This window comes from Muscardinus avellanarius (genome assembly GCF_963383645.1).
Source record: "Muscardinus avellanarius genome assembly, chromosome: 1".
Classification (NCBI taxonomy): domain Eukaryota; kingdom Metazoa; phylum Chordata; class Mammalia; order Rodentia; family Gliridae; genus Muscardinus; species Muscardinus avellanarius.
In genome coordinates, this window is record NC_137786.1 from 144,561,361 (window position 1) to 144,567,923 (window position 6,563).

Consider the following 6,563-nt stretch of genomic DNA (forward strand, 5'->3'; position numbering starts at 1 on the left):
TTTGTTTTATGTTTTGTTTTGTTTGTTTTAACCCTCTTCCAAAATCCTCTCCCAAGCTTCTTCACTTGTACATACCTACTCTATCCCTTTTCTATCTTTTCTCTTCTATTTATCGCTCCCTTGTCTTGTATTAAATCCACTTCACATCACTATAACAGAAACTCTACAATGGTTACTAGAATTCTACTACATTTATACTATTTCTAATCTCTAATATATACTACCTTACCAAACTCATATACTCATACTATTCGACCCTATCTGAGACCTTACTCTATTCTTCCATTTACTCCTTCACTTTCCTCCTTACTCAACCTTTACTGTTGAATACAATACAACTTTCCCTTGAATTTACCAGCTGATACCTAGAGACAGAGAAATCTACCAAAGCAACAGGTACAAACATCTGAAATCATGGGAAGGAGGAACAACAACAGAGCAACGAGCTCTCACAACCCCACGATAACAGAACCTGATAACACAGAAATGCAGGGATTTCCAGAAGATCTAATCAGGAATGTAACTGTAGAAATAATACAGAATTTTAGAAACTAATTTGTAGAGATGAAATCATTGAATTAAAGGCATCAATTCAAACTATAAACAATCTATTAGAGCACATGAAAAATAGAATCTCACTCCCAGAAGATGATCACTTCAAACTGAACGCATAGTTTATAACTTAGAAGAAATAATTCTACAACAGGAATTGGACACTGAAGAAATATGGGCAAATTTTAAGAGAGCTAACATAAGAATAATTTGACTAGAGGAAGAAAAAGAAGGTAAAACCACAGGGATCAATAATCTCTTCAAAGTAGTAATAGCAGAGAATCTCCAAACATAGAGCAAGAGGTCAATACACAGGTTCAGGAAACATATGAAACCCCCTGTAGATAAGATCAAAGAAAAATTTTCACACACCACCTAATTGTCAAAATGAATAGTGTAGAAGCCAAGGAGAGAATTTTAAAGGCAACAAAAACAAAGGGCCAAGTGACATTCAGAGTCAAAACAATTAGAATCACTCCAGACTTCCCAAACCAAGTCATGAAAGCCAGAAGGGCCTGGAGTAACACATTCCAAACTCTGAAAGAAAACAACTTCCAGCCAAAAATTTCCTACCCAGAAAAACTATCTTTCAAATTAGATGGGGAAATAAGAAGCTTCCATGACAAACAGAAGCTGAAAAAATTTATGTCTTCAAATCCAATGCTAGAGAAAATACTCAAAGAGATTAACTACAAAGAAGAAATAAGTAATACATGCCAGAACCAGAGAAACAAGAATTTCAATCCAGGAGAAAACTAAGCAAATAAACACAAACAGTATTTCAAACTGAAATAAAATCTTAACATGTTAGAAATTAAAAATCATCTCTCGATAATCACACTGAATGTAAATGCCCTCAACTCCCCAATAAAAAGACATAAAGTGGTAAAATGGATTAAAAAACAAAACCCATCTATCTGCTGCTTACAAGAAACACACCTTACAATTAAAGATAGTAACAAGCTTAAGGAAAGGGCTGGAGCAAGGTAATCCATGCCAATGGAACTCGAAGACAAGCAAGAATAGCAACTATGATATCAGCCAAGTTAGACTTCTAGTCCAAGCTTATTAGAAGAGACAAAGAATGTCATTTTTACTGGTAAAAGGGACAATTCAGCAAGAGGAAATAACAATAATCAACATTTATACCCAAAACATAGGTCCAGCTACTTTCATAATACAAACTCTCTGTGACATTAAACTATACATAAATCCCAATACAATAATATTGGGAGACTTCAACACCCCTCTCGCACCATTAGACAGATCTTCTAGACAAAGGTCATTAAAGATGTCTCAGAACTAAAGAACACCATTAATCAAATGGACCTGTTGGACACATATAGAATATTGTACCCAACAACAGCAGAGTTCACATTTTTCTCAGCTGCTCATGGAACCTTCTCCAAAACTGATCACATACTGGGCCACAAAGTGAGCACTAGAAAATTCAAAAAATGTTATATACTTTCCTGTGTCTTTTCAGACCATAATGGAATGAAACTAGAAATCAACTATAAGAAGACCCAGAGAAACAACATAAACATGTGGAGACTGAATACCATACTTTTGAATGAAGAATAGGTGATAGAAGACATAAGAGATGAAATCAAGAAATTTCTAAAAAAAAAAAATATGCAATATATCAAACCTCTGGGACATTTTGAAGGCAGTATTAAGAGGAAAATTTGTAGCACTGAGTGCTCACATAAGAAAAACAGAAAATCATCAAATAAATAACCTAATGACACACCTCAAAGCCCTTGACAAACAGGAACAATCTAATCCCAAAGCCAGTAGAAGACAGGAAATTATTAAACTCAGAGAAGAAATTAACCAAGTAGAAAATAAAAATAATACAGAAAACCAACAAAACAAAAAGCTGTTTTTTTCAAAAAATTAATAAGATAGATAAACAATGAGCCAACCTAACTAAAAAAGAGAGAGAATCAACCCAAATTACAAAGATAAGAGAGGAAAAAGGAGATATTGCTAATGAAAGTGTAGAAATCCAGAAGATTATCAGAAACTACAAGTAAAGATAGGAACAAACTCAAGGTAAAGGGCTGGAGCAAGGTAATCCATGCTAATGGAACTCAAAGACAAGCAGGAGTAGCAATTATGATATTAGACAAGTTAGACTTCAAACCCAAACTTATTAGAAGAGACAAAAAAAGGTCATATTTTACTGGTAAAAGGAATAATCCAGCAAGAGGAAATAACAATAATCAACATCTATGCACCAAACATAGGGGCAGCTACTTTCATAAATCAAATCTTTGTGACATGAAGTAACACATAAATCCCAATACAATAATACTGGGAGATTTCAATACACCTCTCACAATACTAGACTGATCTTCCAGACAAAGGGTCAGTAAAGATGCCTCAGGACTAAAGAACACCATTAATCAAACGGACCTGTTGGACACATATAGAATATTTCACCCAACTACATTTTTCTCAGCTGCTCATGGAAATTTCTCCAAAATAGATCACATCCTGGGACACAAAATGAGCACTAGCAAATTAAAAAAAAATGTTACATACTTCCCTGTATCATTTCAGACCATAATGGAATGAAACTAGAAATCAACTATAATAAGACCCAGAGAAACAACATAAACATGTGGAGACTGAACACCACACTTCTGAATAAAGACTGGGTCATAGAAGGTGTAAGAGGTGAAATCAAGAAATTTCTAGAAACAAATGAAAATAAAGATACAACATATCAAAACCTCTGGGATACTTTGAAGGCAGTATTAAGAGGAAAATTTGTAGCACTTAGTGCTCACATAAGAAAAACAGAAAATCTTCAAATAAATAGCATAACAACACACCTCAAAGCCCTTGAAAAGCAGGAACAATTGAGCCCCAAAGCCAGTAGAAGACAGGAAATTATTAAAATTACAGCACAAATTAATGAAATAGAAAATAAAAAAATACAGAAAATCAACAAAATCAAAAGCTGGTTTCTTGAAAAAATTAACAAGATAGAAAAACCACTAGTCAACCTAACTAAAAAAAAAAAAAAGAGAATCAATGCAATTTTTGAAGATAAAGGATGAAAAAGGAGAAATTACTACTGACAGTGTACAAATCCAGAGGATTATAAGAAACTACTTTGAAAAACTATACTCCAACAAAATGGAAAATCTGGAGGAAATTGACAACTTCCTAGATAAATACAACCTTCCTAAACTGAGTCAAGAAGATACAGAACACTTAAACAAACCGATAGCAATCAAAGTGATTGAAACAGCAATAAAGAGCTTACCATCAAAGAAAAGCCCAGGACCAGATGGTTTCCCAAGTGAATTCTATAAAACCTTGATAGAAGAGCTAACCCCAATACTCCTCAAACTATTTCACAAAATAGAAAAAACCGGGACTCTCCCAAACACATTCTATGAAGCCAATATCACACTAATACCCAAACCGAATAAAGACAGTTCAAGGAAGGAAAACTACAGGCCTATATCTCTGATGAACTTGGATGCAAAACTATTAAACTAAATACTAGCAACACGCATTCAAAACCACATCAAGAAAATTATACACCATGACCAAGTAGGGCTCACCTCAGGGATGTAAGGCTGGTTCAACATACAAAAATCAATCCATGTAATTCACCATATAAACAGAATCAAAGACAAAAATCACATGATCATTTCAATAGATGCTGAAAAAGCATTTGATAAAATCCAACATCCATTTATGATAAAAACACTGCAGAGAAGTGGAACGGAAGGAACATATCTCAACATTATTAAGGCAATCTACAATAAGCCCACGGCCAACATCATATTAAATGGGGGAAAATGTCAAGAATTCCCCCTAAAAATGGGAACAAGACAAGGATGCCCATTATTACCACTTCTCTTCAATATAGTACTTGAGACTCTAGCCAGAGTAATAAGGTAAGAAAAGAAAATCAAAGGAGTATAAATAGGAAAAAAAGAACTCAAACTTTCATTATTTGCAGATGACATGATACTATATTTAGAAAGCCCAACAAACACAACCAAAAGGCTTATAGAACTGGTCAACAAATTCAGCAAAGTGTCTGGGTACAAAATCAATCTCAAAAAATCAGAAGCTTTCCTGTTCACCAACCATAAATACACTGAAAAAGAAATTCAGAAAACACTTCCACTCAGTATTTCCCACAAAATATAAAATACTTAGAAATAAACTTAACCAAGGAGGTAAAAGACCTCTACAAAGAAAACTATAAAACATTGAAAAAATAAATAAAAAAAGATATGCCATGTTCGTGAATAGGCAGAATAAGTATCATCAAAATGGCCATTCTTCCAAAAGTGACACAAATTCAATGCAATGCCCATTAAAATAACAATATCATTCCTCACAGACATAGAAAAATCAGTCCTTAAATTTATTTGGATAAACAAAAGGCCCTTGAAAATCCAAAGTATTTCTCAGCAAAAAACCATGCAGGAGGAATCACAATACCTGACTTTAAACTATACTACAAAGCCATTGTAATAAAAACAGCATGGTACTGGCAAAAAAAAGATACATAGACCAATGGAGCAGAATAGAAGACCCAGAAACAAGTCCATACACTTATAGCCAATTGATTTTTGACAAAGGGGCCAAAAACATACACTGGAAAAAAGATAGCCTGTTCAACAAATGGTGTTGGAAAAACTTGTTAACCATTTGCAGAAAATTGGAAATTAATCCTACTTTCTCACCCTGCACAAGAGTCAATTCAAGATGGATCAAAGACTTGGAAATCAAAACAGAGACCTTGAGGCTCCTTGAAAAGTGCAGAGGCCCAACACTGCAACACATAGGCACCGATAAACACTTTCTCAATGAGACCCAAATGGCACAACAAACTAAAAAATGAATCAGTTCGTTGGATTGCATAAAACTGAAGAACTTTTACACAGCAAAGGAAACAGTCAAGAACCTTAATTGAGAGCCAACAGAATGGGAGAAGATTTTTGCCACCTACTCCTCCAATAGAGGATTAATATCTAGAATATACAGAGAACTCAAGAAACTCAACACTAAGAAAACAATCCAATTTTTAAAAATGGGCAAGTGAACTAAATAGACACTTCACAAAAGAAGAAATTCAAATGGCCAATAAATGCATGAAAAATGCTCAACATCACTGGCAATCAGAGAGATGCAAATCAAAACTACCCTGAGATTTCACCTTACCCCAACTAGAATGGCAATTATTCAAAAGACAAGCAACAACAAATGCTGGCGAGTATGTGGAGAAGTGGGAACTCTAAAACTTTGTTAGTGGGATTGCAAATTAGTGCGACCACTTTGGAAAACAGTATGGAGAATCCTCAGAATAATGGGAAAAAATCTACCATTTGATCCAGCAATACCACTTCTGGGTATTTACCCAAAAGACAGGAAACCAAACTACCAAACTAATGCATGTATATCTATGTTCATAGCTGCACCTTTCCCATAGCCAAACTATGGAACCAGCCAAGATGTCCATCAACAGATGAATGGATTACAAAACTGTGGGATATGTACACAATGGAATTTTACTCAGTCATAAAAAACACAATTGCAGCATTTACTGGGAAATGGATGGAACCAGAGGATATTATGCTAAGCAAAATTAGTCAGTTGCAAAAAGTAAGAAATCGGATGCTTTCCCTAATATGTTAAAGCTAAGGTGAAATGGGTCATAGGAGGAACTCCAGGTTAAAAAGGAGATACTATAAAAAAGCAAATAAGGCAACCTAACTGTGGGGATTGGAGGGTGGAAGAAGAAAACTCTTTAAAGCACAGGATGTACTTATTCATATCATAGCCAACCACCAAGCCAAGCATGGGAGGGAGGGATGCGGAGGGAGTGTGGTGGGGACTTGGTGGGGGCTAACTGGTGATGTGTGCATTTATGTCTACACAAGTTTTTACCCCATTATGATGTATAAATACAATGCACCAATAAAAAATTTAAAAAATAAATAAAAAGCAAGTTCACTTTGTTATGGATTGTC